The following is a 22,027-nucleotide window of genomic DNA, read 5'->3' as shown; positions in this document are numbered from 1 at the left end:
GAATGAATTATAATATCATGCAAATCATTTAACAGCATGAACAATCAGTCTTAAGTTACAGAGATCCATATAAATTCAATGCTGTATCTCTTTCAGCTTCAATATCACAGATTGTATTGATAAAGTGTAGGCAAGAATAGGAAGAAAACTAGTTTGTTTTCTGACCAACTTGTTGGAGTTCTTTGATTTCCAGAAGATATTTGCAAAGATGCCACTTTGCATTCTATTTTGAAAATTAAAGCTTATGGGACAGGTGATAATCTGTCTACACTGGAACCTCAACTATTTTTACAATTTATGAATGAAGGTGCCAATGGTTGATGAAGTTAGGAAGGTAATGAAGAAGTCATGAAGAGGCTGCAAAGTGATTTGGATATATTGTGAGTGGTCAAATGTACAAAGTATAAAACGGGAAAATTTGAAACATGTCACTTTGGCAGAAAAATTAAAAAGAAGCATATGATGTAAATGTAGGGCTTTGAGATCCTAGTGTCATGGTAACATGTTTTATGAAAGACTACTGCAGTAATCAGGACATCAAGTAATCAAGAAAAATAAGAGAATGCCATTGTTTACTGAGAGAGAAACTGATTACAGTAACAAGGAAGTTATAAAACAGGAACAAGCTGGATGATGAATGAATACAGCACCAACAGCTCTCAAAAGTCTGACACCATCCAGGACAAAGCAATCTATTTGAATGACATCTCATGAACTATATTAAAGATTCATTCATTACACCACTGGCATGCAGTGGTTGCTGTGTGTCTATCTACAAAATGCTCTGCAGTTACCCATTAAGCCACTCCAACATCCCTTCCAAACCTGAGACCTCTACTGCCAGAAAAGACTAGGGTAGCAGGCTGATGGAAGTGCCTCACCTGCAGATTCCACTTCAAGACAGCACCATGATATATCAACAGCCTTTCATTATTGCTTGGTTTAAATCCTGTAATTTCCTGTCCCAGAGAATGTGGAATTACCTTCACTAGAAGCACAGAGGCAACTCACCATCACCCTCATATGGGCAGTTAGGGATGAGCACAAATGCAGGCCTTGCCAATGATACCCACAGACTGAAAAAGAACATAAAAGAAAACTAGTGAAAAATCCAATGAAAATTTTGAATGAATCAATGCACATTAATATGAAACAAAGTTATCTGAAATGGCCCATTATAAGCTTTATGTCACAGTCTTTTAAATATTTCACCAACTCAAGAAATACTAGAATTTCAGTAAATAAAAGCAGGTTGGTCACATGTACATTCAATTTATTTTAGATTTCCCTACAGCTGATATGTCAAAAAGCTACAATCTACTGCATGTTATTTGCATATCTGGCAACTCTCTGGATTTGCCAGAAATGTAAATAGCCAGATCATCTGTTAAAATATGGAAATTACTGAAGCTCTGGTGACTTAAGGCTGAACACCATGTTGCTGAGTAGCTCCACTGTGCTAGGAAGGCATTAGCAGCTGCAGTGAGAGGAATTGCCTTTAACTTGATACATGCATCTGCATGAGACAGCAGCTTACAACAATGAAATGTCATTATGACTACTACCTTGCAAACAGCTGATAAGTATTCTCTTAAACAATAGCAAAAAAAAACATTCACTTGTCTCATACATAGCAAAAGCCAAAGGTTTCCAAATATGGTTAGATGGACCAATTCTATGATCCTACGTTAAAATTAACTGAATCTTCTTGAACTGTGTGTGCAGTAACTACCCACCAGAGGGCGATCATTCACTACTTCAAAATGGACCCAAATTTCATGAAATATTTATGAGCCTTGGAGATGAAGAAAGATATGTTTGGGAAGTTGCAACAATTTTCAGCTGTTAAGGCTCTGTCTTTTCTATCTCATTCTAACAATTCGACAGAAGTTGTCAAAGTTTCAATTGGTCATTTGAGCTTTCTATGAGGTACTTACTGCTCATTTCTGTACCCTTTCAATGCTAAGCATTTAACATCTAGATTTCTAATATCATGAGTTGAGAACAACAGCACTTGATGGGAGAACAGAGTTACATTAGCAGCCCCATTATACAGCACTAGCAATTACAACACAGAGTGATGTCATTAATTGGAATGCAGAGATCATCTGACTTCTGTTCTAGTAAAACCATCTGCAAAATCTAATGAAGTGGATCTTTTTTAACTTGGTAAAGATAACGACTTTATCTTAGCAAAGCATAAAATTAAAAGTAGAATTCCAGTAATTATTTATATCTGTTAACAGCTTTTACAATAATTTAGAGATTTTTTTCTTTGTTCTAATATATTTGAGATGTCCCTGATAAACCTGTTTTGTGTTTAAAAAAAAGCTGTAACCACATAACTCATCACTCTGATCTCTACGACTTCTACATCCATATCCAGATTTCTTCTATAAAAGGCAAGAAGCTTTTAACCTCCTGCATTTAATTGCGAGCTAATTCACGGGGAAAAGTAGAAGAGAGTATGTTCTTGAATGCAGCAGGCCAGGCAGCATCTCTAGGCAAAGGGGATCACCTGTCCAGCTCTTGGCTCCATCCCTCCCTCTCTTGTCTTCTCCTATCATTTTGGATCTCCCCCTCCCCCTCCTACTTTCAAATCTCTTAATAACTCTTCCTTCAGTTAGTCCTGACGAAGGGTCTCGGCCTGAAACGTCGACTGTACCCCTTCCTAGAGATGCTGCCTGGCCTGCTGCATTCATCAGCAACTTTGATGTGTGTTGCTTGAATTTCCAGCATCTGCAGAATTCCTGTTGTTAGAGAGAACGTTCTGTATTTTTAACATAATTTTGTCAATTTCACTCATGTAGATAACTATAAGGCACTCATAAATACGGTTTACAAATTATTATTCAGGAAATTTATCTTCCCTTTGATTTTTTAATATAGATTTTACACAAAATAAATCTGTGGTGTTATCTTCACAGAAACAGAATATAAGGCAGACCAAATGAAAATTAATATGTTAATTCCTTGGCCAATGCATGCAGTATTTCCAATGCTCTGTATCAAGATGCAAATACTTAATAATAAATACTCATTTTTAGTTGCGTAATAAAGAGTACACACTTAAAAGTGAGTTACTTCATTTATGAGAATTCATGATTGGGCCATACTCCAGAGTTCTTCCCTCTAATACTGAGGGCCATTACCACCTGGAAGACTGATTTGGAAAATCAACTGAATTAGAGAATACATACTGATGCAATAGATATTGCAATTATGTAATCATAAAGAATTTCCAGAAATGACCAACTACCCAGGTAAGGTGTACCACCTAACTATACAGATTTCCACCACAGATAAAGAGAAAGATAAATTAAACAACATCGCTTCCAGAATCTCAAACAGCTGCTCTGAATAGCTCCAGTTGAAGGTTAGGAAGTGATTTAGGAGAAGCAGAAAAATAAAGACAAAAATCTCATGTATGTTTATATAAGAATAGAAATTATAAAAAAGTTATGTCTATAGAAGCTTTATAAAAGTGCAAAGCAGATAAAAAAAACATGTGCTAGGATGCTAGGCCTTGATCATGTATTGACTATGACTTGTTAAGTAGGGAATGGGTATTGTTGACCCAGCAAATACAAGTACAAGATTGGAGAACAAGCGTGATTCAGGTTTAGGTGCACTGTAGTTCAGAGTGTAGCAAAAATACCTTTTGTATTTGTTTGCAGGTAGAATTAAGAAATGAGTCAAATATATTACTTAATATAAGTATTAATGGATGTGTTTACAAAGAATGAATAATCAGAACGATGAGGTTTCACCCTTAAACTTAAGCAAACACAAGTTATTTAAAGACAAGAAAATCTATTCAACTCAACTGAATTCAGTCATTCAAAATCTGAATAGCGCTGCAGTGTTTTGTGTTTTTAAGGATTCCAGGGACGTTGCCCATCACTACCTAAATGTTGTTCAGTTGCTTCAGAAAAAGAACCTCTAGACTAGATGTCATCCTAATGTTACTGTTGCTGCTTTGAATTGTATTACCTTGTCCTGTTTGTACAATATTCAATAACAATAGTTTGAATTAATCTTTTTCCTATCATCTGCTAATTTGTACAAGATTAACCCTCAGATACCTCCCTTCCACACAGTAAGTGCCAGGAGTCTCCAGTATTTTTAAATAATTCAAAACATCCTTCATGGTCTGTCTACATTAATCTCAGGAGTAAAATGCTGGGTTTATTAATCAGTTTGCTAGCTTTGCTGATTGCTGTTGTATATTGATTGACATATTGAATTCTGAGTTAACTAAGAAATTTAGATCTCTTTCAACATCATTGATGATTGTGTCTTATAGTAAACTTACCTGCATTAAATTTCTAAAAGTTGTTTAGATACTCATATTTCTTGCACTCATCCTGTAATCACGATACCTCATTTTTCAAATTAATCTCTTTGTGTAATATAATCTGAAATTCTGAACACTTTACAATGTATTTAGAACCCAAGTCACTGATAGAAATTAGAAACACTAAGAGCCCCAACAGTGAACCCTGGAGCATTTACATCCTGCTACCCACTGCAAACATCACCAGCTGCCCTTCCCCACTCCAGATGTTTCAACTCAATTTCTTTGAAAATCACCAAAATGACAGCAGAAATATTGCATTGATATTAAATAGATCAGCTCAAGAATACTGGTGTGATATTTATCAGTTTTCACACAGGCCATTGAAACTTTCATCAAAATGATCTGCTGCTATTGGCATGGTTCAATTCCCATGCAATTCCTACATTCCTATATTTACTAAATCTATCCCCAAGTTTATAGCAGGTTTTTGTTGCAATTCTTGAATTATTCTATGTTTACTCCTTACTATAACTAAAACATTTTCAGTATATATTATGGTGTAAAATGAAAATTGAAGATATTATCAATGAGTTAGATGATACAAAATTTGTTGCCTTGTGGCAACTTACTCTAGACACAAACTTATTAAAATTATAAAATAAATCAATCGTACAAAACAATGAATAATGAGGTAATGGGTTCATGGACCATTCCGAAATTTGATAGCAGAGGGGTTGAAAGTGTTTTGAATGGCTGAGTGCTTTAAATTGTTGCTTTAAACATTTTCAAACATGATAAATGTACAATAACTTATTCAAAAAGAGCTTGAAATCCTCATACACCTAGGATTATAATAGATTCTCATCTTCATGTTCACCAAAAGAAAATTATATTCATGAGGGGCCAAATTTTGATTAAAAGCCATTAAACCTTTATAACTTTACTTGGTTGGCAGCTAACAAAATATGGATTGAGGTATAAGAGGAAGAAGAAGAAAGCCCTTAACTCCAAGTGGAGTCATTGGGATGCCGTCATGATGGCATTTTTTAGCAGGTTTTCTTATTTTTACGAGGCCGAGTTGCTAGCTCAACGCTCAACCCAGCATGGATGGAAAGCTTGCAAGGGAGCTGGCTGGATTCGAACCTGGGAGCCTTCGCTCTGAAGTCCGCTGCTGATGCCACTACGCCACCAGCTGGCAATTGATTGAGGTACATAATGTAATTCTTGCAGTGATATGCACTGCATTTATCAAAAATCACATCAGAATCTGACAGATTGTGATTACAGATCAAGGATTTAATAGAGATGCAAAATTCAAAAGCTCATGTACATGGAGTGTCTCACTTTTCTACACCTATCTGAGTCAGGCTTTGAGAAACTATCGCCTGCAAACCGTTCCCCTTGGTTTTCTTATTTTCACAGCAGAATTTTAATTTTTTGATAGCTGTTTAATGCACATCCCTGAAGAACTAGTTTTAGCACTAAATCAGCCACGATGGCCTTCTCAAATCTGAGAGATCACATGCAAAGGTGTGATTTATACATTGTGATTCAATGTACTTCATCAATAAATCATTCCTGTGGGGAAATCACTCAATGGCTGATATGTATTTCAACTGTCAAACAGATGTTCAAACACAAGAAATCTGGGAAACTGACAGCCTTTAGGAAGCCATAAATTGCAGGAAATCAAAACGAAATTGGGAAGCAAAAGATCCTCCCTGCCAATTTAAGTAGCTAACGAATAATCCACGACTCCATTTGGTTTAAGAGGGTTGTGATTTCAAGTAGCTATAGCCAACATTATGATGCCAGAATGTTCTTTTCATGATCATGTAGTTCAATAATTCAATTAATCAAGTTCAATTAATGACTATCAAAAATTAAATCATAATTTCGTTAAAAGAGTGGAACTTCCTTTGCCCAAATCATTCCACCACTTTTGCAACTGTACAGTATAAATGGCACAGCAACGTTTTTAATCTTGCTTTCTGTGCGTAAGATTTTAAATTCTGAGTAACATTGTTCTTATGTTTATATTAGATACCATAATATCAATGTAGACTTCTATAGTTAAGATATAAAGATATTATTACCACTTATTTAACATTTTTATAATACAAAACTTTCGAATTTGTGCTGTCAGAGATAAAAAGGCTCGTGGGTTGCATTTACAAATCACAGAGAAAAGCACATGAAATACCATAGAATCCCAGCAATGCAACCTTACAAATGCTTCTGTTTGAGAACAGGTCTGTCTCAATGCTGTTGGAAACTATTTTTTCATTGTATCCATACCTCACCCTATTTGTTCAAATAACAATAAGCAACTATGACTTTGGCTTCAAAGTTTGAAAAGCAGCCTGAAGGTTAGCTGAACTGGATGGGTAGATATTCATATGCTGAATGTAACAAGCATGTTGGATATGACCATCTACTTTCTAAATACCAAAGAAGTGCTTCTTAGTTGGAAATCAATAAATTGGTGTCTTGCTTATAGCTAATTTTTTCATTAATATGGGTATCTTTCAGTGTCTGCTTAAAAAAGGTGTCAATGAGGATAACTAATGCGTTCTTTGGATATTTTCAGGCCACTTCTCTTCTTACTGATAGTTTTAATTCTCAAGTATGAGCTAGCAGTTTAAGTCTGGCCAAGACTATTTGAGTACAATGCTGTAGACATAAATGGGTACTGGCTCATATGTGTACAGGTTCAAGATATGAGACACCATATCCTAGAGAAATACAGTGATGTCAATGTAGAACAAGTACAAGTGAAAAAAAAATACCACGTTTTAAAATCGAGAAGACAAGAAAATCTGCAGGTGCTGAAAATCCACACAACATACATAAAATGCAGGAGGAACTCAGCAGCCCAGGCAGTATCTATGGAAAAGAGTAAACAATCGACGTTTCGGGCTGAGACCCTTCATTCATGAACTCCCTCAGCCCCCAACGTCCCTTTGATTTCAGACTGGGGGGGCCAATGTGGGAGCATCCTTCAAGGGGATAAACTCATGGAAAGCAAAATGCTAAGTTCAAAGTAAATTTATTGCCCAAGTACATACAGTACATGTCACCATATACAACCCTGGATTTGCTTCATGTGACCCAGAAGGGATACCTGTCTGAGAACTGAATGTCTGTGCTGATTCGCTGGCTGAAGTGTTCCCTTATATCTTTAATCTCTTGCTTCAACAGCCTGATCCTGCACAGATCAGCTGGCAGGGGTACCTGAAGACATTTTAACCTTTTCTTACTTTGATCTGAGTTTACCACCCGCTTTAAGAAGACCACTATCATCCCAGTACAGTATCTAAAAAAACTAAGGCAACATGTCTAAATGATTAATGCCCAGTGGCTCTGATATTCACTATCATTAAGTGCTTTGAGAGGCTGGTCATGGTAACCTCAACCCACTGCTATTTGTCTATTGCTGAAAAAATATCTCACTGGACCTACAACCATCTCTGGAGATTTGAACAAAAGACACCAACATCAGACTATTGTTTATTGACAACAGCTCTGCCTTCAATACTATAATTCCAAGCAAATTCTTCTCCAAACTCCTAGACTTGGGACTCAACATCTCCTTTTGCAACTGGATCCTTGACTTCCTGATCAACACACCACGATCAGTAAAGGTAGATGCCAACAGCTCCGCCATATTAATCTCAACACTGATGTCCCTCTTAGCTGCATCATCATCTCCCCTACTCTGCTCCCTATACACTCATGTCTGTGTGGCCAATTGTGTTCTAATTCCATCTACAAGTTTGCAGATGACACCACCATAGTGGGCCAAATCTCAGAAAAGAATGAGTTAGAGTACAGGAAGGGGATAGCAAACCTAGTATATGGTGTCATGACAAAAACCTTTCCCTCAATGTCAAAAAGACAAAAGATCTGGTCATTGATTTGGGTAAGAAGGTGCACATGCTCGTGTTTCCATCAATGGTGCTGAGGTTGAGAAGGTTTAAAGTTTCAAGTTCCTGGGATTGAGCATTTTCAACAGCCTGTGGTCCAACCACGTAGGCACCACAGCCATGAAAGCACACCTGTGTCTCTACCTCCTCAAGAGGCCAAAGAAATTTGGCAAGGCCCCTCTGCTTCATACCAATTTATATTGATGCTACAGAAAGCATCCTATCTGGATGCATCATGGCTTGTTATGACAATTGCTCTGCCCATGACCGCAAGAAACTGCAGAGAGCTGTGAGCACAGCTTAGCACATTGTAGAAATCAGTCTCCCCTCCATGGACTTTGTCCACACTTCTCACTGTCTCAGTAAAGCTGACAATATTATCACAGACACGCCACCCACCCCAAACATCCTCTCTTCTCTCTTTCCCATCAAGCAGAAGATACAAAACCCTGAAGGCATGTGCCACCAGGTTCAAGGACATCTTCAAAGCCACTGTTATAAGATTATTAAATGCTTCCCTAGCATGATGCGATAGATTGTTGACCTGATTTGTGGACTTGTACCATACTGTCTGCCTGCATTGCACTTTCTTTGCAACTGGAACACTTTATTCTGCATTCTGTTACTGCTCTTCCCCTGTACCACCTCAATACACTTTTGTAATGAAATGATCTGATGGATGGCATGCAAAACAAAGTTACAAGTTTACTTGGCGGCATTCGAAAAATTGCTATTGGACCTTAGTATCTTTGTTTTGGCATAAACTCCTTTCTGTAGCTTAGAGCTCAAAGCACCTAAAGTACTCTAAACTGTGGTATCACGAGGATTTTATAAAGATTTATGCACATAAAATACATGCTGATGTCTGGAGCTTGTGTTTAAAAAGAAGATTTTAGAAAATTTGACATTGTTTACTTTGCACTAAATACGGCCATCTGAATGAGAATATTCAGCTACGTTACATTCATGCTATCTTAATGAAGATACTGCACGTTCCAAAAATTTTCAGCTTACAATTATAAATATGTGGCTCAGATAAATGCACAACACATAGTAATATTTCATTACCTCTTTGTAGCTGACATCATGGTGTAAAATTAATGCCATTATCTATTTTTAAATAAAGGTTTAAACTGTCAAGTGCTTCATTTAAATTTGTGATTGAGTGACAATATTATCAAATATTGTAGATTCATAAAAGTTATTTCACTTGAATAAATAGGGATCTTTTTGAACACTGCAAATCATTACTGAGATATTTGCATGAGTATGAGATGCTGCAGCTCTGTTGCCTTATTCCTGTTGGCTGGTAACTGTTGATGCCAAGCAATATTTTCATTTGGCTGCATCTTTCTCGTGGGAGAAACTGCTGTGCAAGGGAAGGTTCAACTTATTCATCTTTAGAGAAACACACAGGGAGATATTAAAAGAATTGTAAAAACAGCAAATCTGAAGATAATTTTATACAGGATTTGGATTAATGACATTCTGCACATTGTTCGAGATTAATGCACCTCATGCACCTGCCAATGTATTTGTAGTGTTGCAAAAGAACTGTCGATGGCTTCAGCCCGAGGTCAGCTCCTGAAGCACAGGATCTGGGTTCCATCCAGGAACTATTTGGTCCCTATTTGTGTACTAATGCTGTCTCTGTTAGCAGTACCTGGCAGCTTCAGCACAGCCGCAAAATGGCTATGCAGGCAGAACAGCCATTTTGTGAAAATTCTAGCTGACAGTCTGCCTAGGTCATTTCAACCAAATCTACGCTTCTTCAGTTTTTGGGATCATTACTAAAATATACTAAAACAAAATATGAATTGTGGATACAAAAGAGAAAAATAAATATTAACCTAACAGGCAAACAGCTACCATACAGACAACTCAAGTTCAACACTCGGCTTGCCTCAGAGCTACAGTAGGAATACAAGTAATTATGTACTTCCTATATGCAGGTGAAGGAAATGCAAACATATTCTGAGTGCATTCAGCATTTGCACAGGCTTCATATTACTTAGATATGTGTAAAAATGAATGAATATTGGTAGAAACCATAGTGTAATAATTTTTAACACAAAATAATCTGCAGATGCTGGGGTCAAAGCAACACTCACAACATGCTGGAAGAACTCAGCAGGTTGGGCAGCATCCGTGGAAACGTTTCGGGCCGGAACCCTTTGTCAGGACTATTAATTTTTCATGTTTAGCAATGCATTAGATTTTAGGTACAGGAACATTAACTGTCAAATTTTAGCAGCAAGTAAAATCTATAGTCCTGTCACTGATGAATCTGTGTAGAATCCTGCAATTGCATAGCTATTAATAACCCTGAACTCACTTAAGAGCTTCATGTCATTTTTGTATGATGCCCACAGACACTGATATTCTACAGCAAACCTTCATGCATTTAAAGCTGCTCAAAAACCTTTTCGTTTTTGTCTGCTCTAATCACAGAGGTGGGAGATGACAGAGGAAGTGTAGTGGGAAATTCTACCCTCCCCCTTTCAGCTCCATTGGCCCATCATCTCCCTCCTCTTGCCTGCCTGCCCTTGACTCACCCTAGTGGCCAACTGTCCTCTCCACTCTCAGTCCTGAAGCTGGGTCTCAACCCAAAATACAATGCTCAGGCTCACTGCTTTCTGGCATAAGACCAACAACTAATTTCCATTCCCAAGTGTCTAGAAAGAGTAAAAGAGCAAAAGAATCCCGGGAATCTAGAAGTATATGTCAACCCAAGACACGGCCTGCACAGAAGCTGTTTGGCGTATTTCAGCTTCTGCAGACTGTTGTGTCAACATTTTTAAATAGGAAGTTAAGATAAGATCAATTATACCACAGTTTTCCGCTGTGTTTACGGTTGCAATCAACATAAAAATGAAAGGACATGGAGGCAACAGAGAAAGTATAAAACTGGTTCACACGTAATATATGAAAACTTAGGGGTTTAAACATCAAGAAAGGTAGGAAAAGATGGGTACATTGGGCAAGGGATCAAATGTCTTGAAAATTGTTCAGGACTTGATAAAAATAATTCACTAATGTGGTAGCCAAAAGCTAATGGCCATAAAAATAAGATAGCATAGCCCAAACTTGATAAGAGGACAGAAGATGAAGGAATAAAAGGTCATGTAAATAGAATTAGATGACGTAGAGCCAGACACAGCTAATGTGGCATATTAGGACTAACAGGCACCAGCCAGCCCACATGGTTACTTTCTGTGCTGTAAACTCCACAAGAATCAACAAATGATTCGTTCCCAATTTAACACCTATTAATTAACAAAATGATGTAGCATCTGATCTGAGCAATGATTTTCTCACAAAAGATAGTTACAGCTTTTGACATTTTGAAAGTGGAGAACAATTTCTATGGCATTTAGAAAGTTATTGCATGTTTATCCTAAAAGCCAGCAGCCAGGCATCTGTTCAGCAAACAATTTAACTGCAAATACATTTTTTTCTGACAATGCATCAAACTTTTTTGGCTTTAGATAACTTTTCAATTAATTTGAATTGTGCAATAGCTTGCTAATTATTTAAAATATAAATCAATTTTGAAAGAGCAGCAAAATTATTTCATCAAACTGTAATTTAAAAATTGCCATCAATGTTAAGAATTAAAATACTGCAAACCATTCTGAAGGATGAAAATCAGGAATTCCTCTGCATACTTGGCGTAAAAAAAATCCAGTCTGTTCTAAAGATTACAGCACTGTACTTGACTGTGGCAGCAATTCACCAAGAACTGTTTTAGTCTTAGTTCTAGCGTGGCAAAGTTCTGCAGTGCACAAACATTACAAATTTTTGCAACCAAAAATATTCTGCATTGGGGCTAAGAGAGGAGGATTATGGGAGAAACAGAGTTGCAGACCCAATTAATTCCTGAAATCAGGGGCAATACAGGATCAAGAGCAGGAAGGAAGGAGAATGGTGGTTTGTGCTGTGGGTGGAGTGGGGTGGGGGGGGTTGGAGAGGGTGTAGTGTGGATGTAGTGTGGTTGAGGGTTCTACTGAGTGCTTGGGGAACTGAAGACTCAAAGTATGGTTCGGAGTTGGCAGATGGGGGGAGGTGGGAGTTCTTGAGGGGCAGGACATTTTAAAGACCTGGATTAACTGGAGCAGTTGGGTATCTGGGTCTGGCTGATTGGTGGGTTGGTGGACAGACTGTATCAATCAATGTTGTAATGCAATGGCTAAAATAAAAGTTAGTTACTTTAGTAGGGTTGCAGCTTGACAATGAGCATCAAAGGTCCAGTTGCTCTGGGTGTGCCTAACATTGGTTGTTCCAGGCTTAATTTAGATTAATTCCCCTGTGATCTTCCATAAGAAGCACTGCTTAGAAGATCTCAAATAAATCTCATCAGGCAAAGAACTGAGATCCACACCAGGAAGTGGCTGCTTGAATTTCCAAATTGGCATGTAATGAAAGGGAATAATCTCTGCGATAAGTATAATTTCAATCGGGTGACTGATTTCTAGACTGTAGTATCTTCAAGGTTATATGGGATTTTAATCTCAGATGCCTTTCTATTATTTTCTGCTAGAACTGTGTAGTTTACAGCTGGATGAAGAACCTTTAATGCCATGTATTTATTAAATGCTTGTATTGCCGGTGTTCCAACTTACCAAATAGGTCACTGAGAGATAGGGTGGTCCTAATAGGAAGCAATTGTTCTAGGGTCTCTCAATGAGCTTACACATGCCCAGTTCTGTAAAGAATTGGCACTGATGTCATCCTCAATGGTCAGCTTGTCTCTTAAAACAAAACAGCCAGAAATGATACACAAGTGATATACCAGCCATGAGCTATATGCCTCTGTCACTGGAATCATGCTTATTCCAGGGACAGAACACAAGCATCCAACCAAAGAAGGCCTTATGCACTTAACGTCATACACCCTAGTCTAAGAAAACAAATGAATGAGGTTGCTGGCCTTAACTGAGAAAGCAAGTAAGTGTAGGTAGATTGTGCTTTATTTTTATTTTGTTTTAAATTTATGTGCTAACTTAATTCTAGTACTTTGATAAGTTTTGAGTAAACTTCTTTTGTTTTTTTAACATTTTTTTCCCCATTATTTAAATCAACATTTAAAGTAACTCCAGAACTTTTGACAGTAGTGAGCTGATAGCAAGACTTTAGGACTTGCCAAATGAGACCTAGTCACTGCTTACTGTGCTTTACAGGAAGCTGTGGCAAACAGGCCTCAAGCTTGATTGATCCTGCAGAGCTGTACAACCAGGCTGTGGTCCGGATTGAGTACAATCCAAGCCCTCTGTGTCACAACATTGCAACTAATCCAAGTCTTATCCCTGATCCATGACCATTGGGCTGCCCATGTCTGCTTCAGATACTTCAGAACACATCAGGAGTTGGCAGAAGAACTGGAGAAAAAATGGCCCAGATTTTATAGAGAAACGTTTGCACTTCCTCATCCAAATGCCAGTAAGTTACAGAATGCCGAACATGCTGGCAGCTGTTTAGGGTATTTTTCACGCTTCACTCTATTGTGACTTTTCATGATGAAGACATGTGAAGCTGCAGCAATTCCCCAGCTTTCATCCTGCAAAAATCAGATGGATAGGACAGGAATCAACACTCCACTCATTTCAGGGAAAGAAGTGGCTGGAAATGAGAAAGGTTAGGCATCAAATCATTTTACAATTTTTGAATTGTTCTGGTTTATTCAGATGATTTTTTAAATATTTGTTTCTTTAATTTTAATATTTTGCTCTGTAATACTTTTAGGATGTTCAAATGTCAGAGCTTTCGACAGGAGACTTGGCATAGCTTTTTTAACACTATTGTAGATGGGCTGTGATATAGTCTTTCTGTTGCATGGCTGTTTATCAGGCAGCAATGCACAGGAAGATGCTGAAATCTATATTACTTATGCATATTTAGCTCATGTCAACAATATTACAGAATAGGACATTAGCATATTGCTGGATTCATAACAGTAAAAAAGCCAGAGTGGATATGCTATGAAATGGAGGGGTAGGAAAAATAATAGAAGGAGCTAAATAGAGAAAAAAAGAAAGGAACAGAAGGATCCCAGGAGGAAAGGACGTCAGCTTCTGCTGGGTTTTGTTTGCAATCTATTGATGATCTTTAGCACTGGTCAAACGATGCTCTGGAGAGGAATTACATTTGCAGGAAAAGTTGTTACCATTGTACAAGGGAAATAAGAGGCAAAGGACTTTCTGTTTCAATAAATGGGTTAAACAAATAAAGGTTAACTTTTTTTTAAAAAACCTTTGTCAAACAATAACAAAGACCTTTAACTTCTGGTGATTGTAGTGGTCTTCCCACATGAAAAATACATCTTCCTTCTCCAGCCTTGTATCCCTTTTGCCAATCAACTTTCCAGCTCCATCCCTCCCCCTCCTGTCTTCTCCTATCATTTCGGATCTCCTCGTCCTCCTCCCACTTTCAAATCTCTTAATATCTCTTCTTTCAGTTAGTCCTGACGAAGGATCTCGGCCCGAAACATTGACTGTACCTCTTCCTATAGATGCTGCCTGGCCTGCTGTGTTCACCAGCATTTTTTATGTGTGTTGCTTGAAAAATACTTGTGTTGCAAAACCAGTAAAATACTGATACAGCGGTAAGAGCAGGTCTCTCAACTTGGTCTTTTATTGATTGAAAAATCTGCAAATTTAGTGAACAATAAATATTTCCTTCCAAGTTAAACATTGTTTGACGTTTTTGCTTCTATATAATGCTCTCTCTAATTTTTTTTTAACAGCTGTGCAGACGAACTATTGCTCTGAGCGGGTAATTTTTTTTACACAGCTTGAAAACTACACAGCATTTTAATAAAACATTATATATTTTAAAAATTACAGCTGCACGGCAGCAGACGCTATGTGCACGGGAGCATTTCAGTTACTGCATGGCCATGCACCTGCACAGCTTAAGGGGAAGTGTTTCTATATATAGTTATATCTTTATTTTGTAATATCTACTCTCATCATTTGTTCTACCAGGAGAATAGTATGAATATATTTGAATTCCAGCAGTTTTAACATACTGAGGATGGTCTTCAACTCCAACAACAATGTTATTTTAGTAATTACTCGTAAACCACTGTGAATCCAACACATATATGGCTCCTAGCTAGCAGTAGCAAATTTCCCCATTCAGAGGCCAACTACAAAATCACTGGTGGATTTCTCAAGGGGTCCAACTTGCACACAGGCTAAGGAGCCCACCAGCTAAGCATGTGCCAATTTAAGCCTAGCACAGGTATAGTGTCCTATTTAAATTAGAGAGAGAAATCAGCTCCAGTGTGAAAGATATAGGGAGTTTTGTTTATTGTTTAAATTAATTTCATGGCTTTTAACTGTTTTTAAGTGTTTGCATATTTTTGGTATGTTAAATATTTAGTAAATACAATTTAAGTACAGTTTAAGCATTTATTTCAAGAGTTCAAATGTCACCGAATGTTTATGATTGTTAAAACCATTCATAAACATTCAATTGCCCTGAATATGCTGGTCCTCTGACAGCCTCAGAGCCTGCCTGTGGCCTCATTTGTGGAAGCTGCTCTGGGAGTGCAGTAGGCAATCTGTGCGGATACAGTATTCATGTTGAGCAACACTGAAATGCAAGGATCTGACTTCAAGTAGGAGACAGTGCCTGAAACCACACTGCAAAGAACAGTATGGCCTGGGGTGGGACACCAGTGATCTGGGGACAGAAGAACATCCGTTGCACCACATGACTTTCTCACATGGCTGTGACCTCAAGACTGTAAGTTTGTCAAAGCTCATAGATCAGAATTTTCTTCTTCCTTTGGAAGAGCATATGAAATAAAATTAGTTTCATGGCATCATAACACCACCCGCATAATACTTGAACATTTTCTGTAAGCATCTTCCTTCATAGAACCCAACACTTTTTACACTTCTAGATTAACATTTGTAGTAAACCTATTACTGTTCTCTTTTTTTGTAACAGTTTACAAACAGCTGAGTGGAAGAGATTCCAGGATAAAAATTACATTGACTATTATTTGTACCATGCTATTACTTTGTGTACTCTACAACAATCATCGTATTTACAGACAGATTAATTTTATGATAGAAATGTACAAGAGAGCTTTATCGACTGATACAATAAGGCTCTGGCAAGAACTACAAATGCATTTCTCATCTCGGATATGATATCGGGACCAGCACAATAACTTCTATTTTTCTTGAAAATTAGGCATTGGAGTGCAAAGAAAAGTTGAGGATATCCTTACCCAGTCATTCTAGTATATCACTGGTAAGCAATTCTGTTCTTTCTTTTGTTTTTATTTTGGATTTTCTTTGGCTTCCTTGGTTCTAGGAACAAGGCAGCTACCTGGCTTCTCAATAAGGGAAGATGGAAACATAATTGGGGGATAATTGCAGTCATTTTTAAAGGAATCAGTGTAAGGAAAATTGAAAGAAATGCTTCAGACAGCTTTTTTTTTGCAAAGCTAGCTACAAGGTTTTAATCCTAAACTTTTGAAAGTGTACAGTACAGATTTATAGAATGACAGAGGCTGATGCCATTAGCAATCTGGCATCAAGATGGATATGCTATGTCACCACGGAAAAAACTCAAATGTACATTTATCAAGATCATAACAGAAGAGATATTAGGCTTTTATGCCCACACATCTTGTTCTTGAAGCTTGTCAACAGGTCTCAAATTAACATTGTTAACTAAGGGCAAAGCACTGCCACTACACAATGCTTTCTTAATCTCCACTGATACATGGGAGCAAGTGAGCTTTCAAATTTCAAAATAGATTTTCTTGGGCTGTTGATATGGTAACCTCACTGGTAGATATATCCTATATCAGAATGCCAAGATGTTTTACGTTGAACAAAACTTTAATTTTCACATAGTCTTCTATTACCAAGCACTACAGATGACATATTTAAAAGTATGTAAATCTAAGCACCCTTGTAAGGGACATCTAGAATAAATGCAAAGCAATCTTAGATCTTAAGAGATATGTTTTCAATGTTCATTTACCAAGCTAAAAGATGGAACATATAATCTCACCATATATAGTGCACCAAACGCTAGAGAAGTACTACAGTCTTTCTTACCCTCCTTTAAGTAATATCAATTTATACCACATTTGACACTCTCTTACATAAACAAAGGACACTGTAGTTGAAAAAGTAGCTTACAACAGTAGTTTAATGCACTGGGTCTTCTGAAATCAGAAGTATGATCAACATTGGAATATTGAGAGCAGTTTTGGGCCCCTTATCTAAGAAAAGATAAGGACGTCCAAAGGAGGCTCACAGGAATGAAAGGGTTAATGTATCGGGAGCATTTGATGGCTCTGGGCCTGTACTCACAGGAGTTTAGAAGAATGAGGGGGGATCTTATGGAAACCTATCGAATATTGAAAGGCCTAGATAAAGTGGATATGGAAAGGTTGTTTCCTATAGTGGGAGAGTCTAGACCAGACAGCACAACCTCAGAACAGAGGGATGCCCATTTAAAACAGAGATGAGGGGAAATTTCTTTAGACAGAGGTAATGAATCTGTGGAATTCATTGCCACAATGGCTGTGGAGAACAAGTCATTGAGTATATTGAAATGGAGGTTGATAGGTTCTTGATTAGTCAGGCTGTCAATGGTTACAGGGAGAAGACAGGAGAATGGGGTTGAGGTGGATAATAAATCAGCCATGATGGGACGGTGGAGCAGACTCAATGGGACAAATGGCCTAATTCTGCTCCTATGTCTCATGGTCAGTGCTAATGACAATTTACACTATGGATTAGATGCCAATATTGCAGAAGTGTGGAAACATTCTCAGTTCAAAGTGTATTTGGAAAAAATAAAATCCTTTAGATTTGAATTTCAATTTCAGCTGTAAATTTCCGCTGCAGAGTTTAACAGGAAAATAACATTTTAAAACACATACCTTTATATTGCAATAACTAAATTAGTGATAGAATAAAATAAATACTGATCTATACCAAGACCAAGTACAAGAAAGCTAAGTAACATTTTGGCATAGCAATTGCAAATAACAGATAGAACAAAGTCCAACATTGCACTAAGTTCACTGTTAAGAATAGATCGGTTCATTCAGGACACATCAGTTCAACTTTAATTTTGTGCCGCAGGTAAACGACTAGCCATTCTTATAAAGAACAAAGTAGCAGTGGCAGCAGCTATAACTAGTAGTAATCACATTAAGTCTGGCTGTTACTTTTAGAAGTCAATTAACCAAAGTGCATTAAAGAAGTACGTTATCTTGAGAACATGTTGCACACTTTAAGTACTTCTGTAATACTATCTGTGTCTGTTTTCCTATTGATATATTTACACACGGAGAATGAGACTTAAGTAAACAGCAACTGGTTTGAGAGGCCACCTGTTTTTATCAGATACATTTACAGTCCAAATACTTTTCTCGGTGCAAATAAAAAGGCTGCAGCCTCAATTCACAGGTCACATATTAATGCTGACTTAAGCTACCTATATTTAAGTATCACCACTCTTACTGTTATGATGTGTCTTGATTTTTCATAACAGTGATCATACTGTCCTTCATGAACAAGACTGACATCTCTGGCACAATAACTGAGAATATCCCAAATGAATTCCATGTAAAATAAATTTTAATTTTTCACTTAGGTTGATGAATTGAGATCGAGATGGTGAATCTACATCTGCCAATTAAGTGTCCAAATAAAGGAAACAACTCAATGAGAGTAACTTATTTATCTTCAAGATAGTCTTCATAAAAAACTAGTCTTATATGAACTACCTCAACCATCAATCTTTGCTGAATTGTAGTACAATTTCCATCAGTAAATATATCTCTAGATTCAATTACTTGATCAGCTAGAGAAGCTAATGGATATTTGAGTGTTTATACATCCACAATCCCATCAACTGCACTGTACATTTCCCATATTTCCAATATTTGTAAGAAAAATAGGCACAATATTCTGAATCTAAGGAGAAGGTTCAAAACAAATGTGAGGAATTATCGATACATTGTGAAATGTCTACCCACCCACACTGATCTCATTCTTGTTCACAGATATATGAAAGATTGGGTCAATCTGAAGACAAATAATCAGTAACCTAAACCTGCCAATAAAAGGAGTTGTCAAGTATCAGCTGAAAGCTTTATTTAGGAACTTCATCTGAAAATCCTGACAAACTAAATCTTATGCAGATCAATCACAAAAATCGACACGTTTAGAAAAATAAATTATGAAAATGCGAAGTTTTGATGTCATCAAAAACTCAGGTTTAATTTAGTGGGAAATAATATAAGGAGACAATGATTAGTTACTAAGGTTTCAACAGGAATATCTTAACTACAACCGACCAGAAGAATGGCCTACTAAAGATATCAAAGAAAGTTACTAACCTAGTTATTATAGGAGAGTGCATACCAATTAGATTGCAAAGAATTTCCACTCAGTAGGATCAGAGAAATGTCTATAATTTTTCTGTTCAATTTCTTGGAATTTATCTTCGCCCCTTCTTGGTAGGAACTGGTAAGATGCATGCTCTTCGTCATGCAATCTAACCTGGGTGTCTGTTGGACCAAATTCCAGTCTGCTGGTATAATTAACAATGAATTGGCAACAAAATTTAAATATGTACACTGACTTCATTTAGTCACCAGATTATTTATCCAGACCACCAGAGTAGTGAGATCAAAATGAAATGATCATACATCTCTAAAGTTTAAAAAAGTCAACCCATACCACGTTTTTTTTATGAACCACAATGGTCTCCAATCTATGTTTGAGTCGAAATTTAGAAACCCTAACATGTAGTCAACCTCCTTTTTAAATGCTTCAAATGAATCAGCCTCCATAACCCTTTGGCTGCAGAATTCCAGAAATCCTCCACCTTCCTACACACACCTTACTTTTAAAGAAACGCCATCTTTTCTTGTAATTATGAGTCCTTCTTTGAGATGCCACTGTGGTGGAAACATCTCAACTGTGTCCTGCCAGGTTAGCATCTTGTATCTTTTAATAAAATCTCCAATGCTTTGAAAACACAATCTCAACTGTCAACTCCCGATAGGGTCATATTTATTTTCTACAAATGTAAGGAACAAGGCCTATTCCATCTGATCTCTCTTTGTAGGACACTCCTCTCCTCTCTGCAATCAGCCTTGTAAACTTTGTTTGCATTTTCTACTAATGCAAGTATATTCTTAGGTAGACAGTAACTACACCAACTACAGGGGCTTTTTTAAACTTTTATAACTCGGAGCCTGTGATTCGGATACAGGGATACGCAAAACAGTACTTCCCACTCTCTTTCTAAAAATATATTTGCTTTTATCTTTTTCTCAAGGTGGATAACTTCATATTTACCTACATTATATTCCATCCTGTCACTTTCTTGCCAATAGTCTATGCCGAGCTGGGTGATGCTGGGGATGACATTGCTAAAAACTGGTCACCATTTGCAAGCCTGCTCTGCTTATAGCATGGGAAGTCACAAGGTACTGTGGGGTCTGAATACAGTAGCAATTCAGATTGAGCATAATCTAGCACATTTATATCTGAGGCTAACAATTGGTCCCTTGCATTTTCCTATTAACTGGAACTTATAATCAGAAAAATACTTCTTATTTCTACTCAATATGCTACATCCACTATTTTTCCCTTACCTACCATGCTACTCATAAGTACCAAAAGAAAATCGTCAAACAGGATTCCCTTTTCATAAATCTGTAAAATTTTTTCCCAAAGCCAACAGTTATATTTCAAATTACAATTAAGCCTTTTCAAGTTTTTGGATCTACCAGTCTAATGATGTCTAATTAATAGGGAACCAATCTTTTAATGTTTTGGCCTTTTTGTTGTTTCATTAAAGAAACCCAAAAACACGGGGAGGGAATGGGGTCACAAAAACACTATAGCTGAGCTATCTAAGTAAACATTGACCAAAACCTCAGAGGTTTGGTTTTTAATCTGCCAAACCAGTCTTCCAAATACTTGCTTACATAGAACCAAGCAAACAATCTATAGAGGGGTGCAAGCCCTCATTAACAGACCAAGCTGATTGTAAGGTTTTCATTAGGAGCTAAAACTAATTTCAAAGCTTGTTCCTCAAGTAACACTTACATTTAGGTATATGCATTAACAAATACAAGGTCAATAATATAAATTTTCACATGCACTCGCCATATAAATTAGATTTTGGATAAGAACTGCCCTAGTTAACTTCTAACTGACAGGAAGCACCTGGCCACTATTCTCAAGGTCAGTCCAGATGGACAATAGGTGCAGGGCTTTCCATGAATGAATAATAAAAAACCTAGACAATGGGTAGGGAACCAATCTTGTAAATAGACATAGATTATCATACTGTTATGAAGGCATTCTACTTTATCAAAGGGATGCAGACATCACAGTAAACACCTAAAAATTTTATTGTAGTGTACATGTATCACACTTAAAGAGAAGTTACTAGTTCTCTTTAAGTAATAATAATACTAGTAATACTGCAATATTTAATAATAATTCATTTAAAACCAAGGAAACACAGGGATCAGTGCTGGGTCCATTGTTATTTGTCATCTATATCAATGATCTGGATGATAATGTGGTAAATTGGATCAGCAAGTTTGCTGATGGTACAAAGATTGGAGGTGTAGTAGACAGTGAGGAAGGTTTTCAGAGCCTGCAGAGGGACTTGGACCAGCTGGAAAAATGGGCTGAAAAATGGCAGATGGAGTTTAATACTGACAAGTGTGAGGTACTGCACGTTGGAAGGACAAACCAACGTAGAACATACAGGGTTAATGGTAAGGCACTGA

General features: G+C 37.2%; 2 long non-coding RNA genes across 7 annotated transcripts in view; one reads left to right on the top strand and one right to left on the bottom strand.

Annotated features, from left to right (window-relative positions):
• The window catches only part of LOC140202670 (uncharacterized), a 58,613-nt gene that overhangs the window by 15,488 nt on the left and 21,098 nt on the right, over positions 1-22,027 (bottom strand). For 4 of the 6 annotated variants that reach the window (XR_011887154.1, XR_011887155.1, XR_011887157.1 and 1 more), the window contains exon 4: positions 984-1,076. This is a non-coding gene — a long non-coding RNA (uncharacterized lncRNA). The remainder of the gene's footprint in view (positions 1-983; positions 1,077-22,027) is intronic. The other 2 variants (XR_011887158.1, XR_011887156.1) reach the window with 1 other exon arrangement.
• On the top strand, positions 13,518-19,340 carry LOC140202671 (uncharacterized). The gene is made up of 3 exons (XR_011887159.1): positions 13,518-13,860; positions 16,432-16,491; positions 19,274-19,340. It is a non-coding gene; the product is annotated as an uncharacterized lncRNA (long non-coding RNA).

This window comes from Mobula birostris, chromosome 9 (genome assembly GCF_030028105.1).
Source record: "Mobula birostris isolate sMobBir1 chromosome 9, sMobBir1.hap1, whole genome shotgun sequence".
NCBI lineage: Eukaryota > Metazoa > Chordata > Chondrichthyes > Myliobatiformes > Myliobatidae > Mobula > Mobula birostris.
Note: the sequence above shows the minus strand (reverse complement) of the source record. Positions and strands in the feature narration are given on the sequence as shown.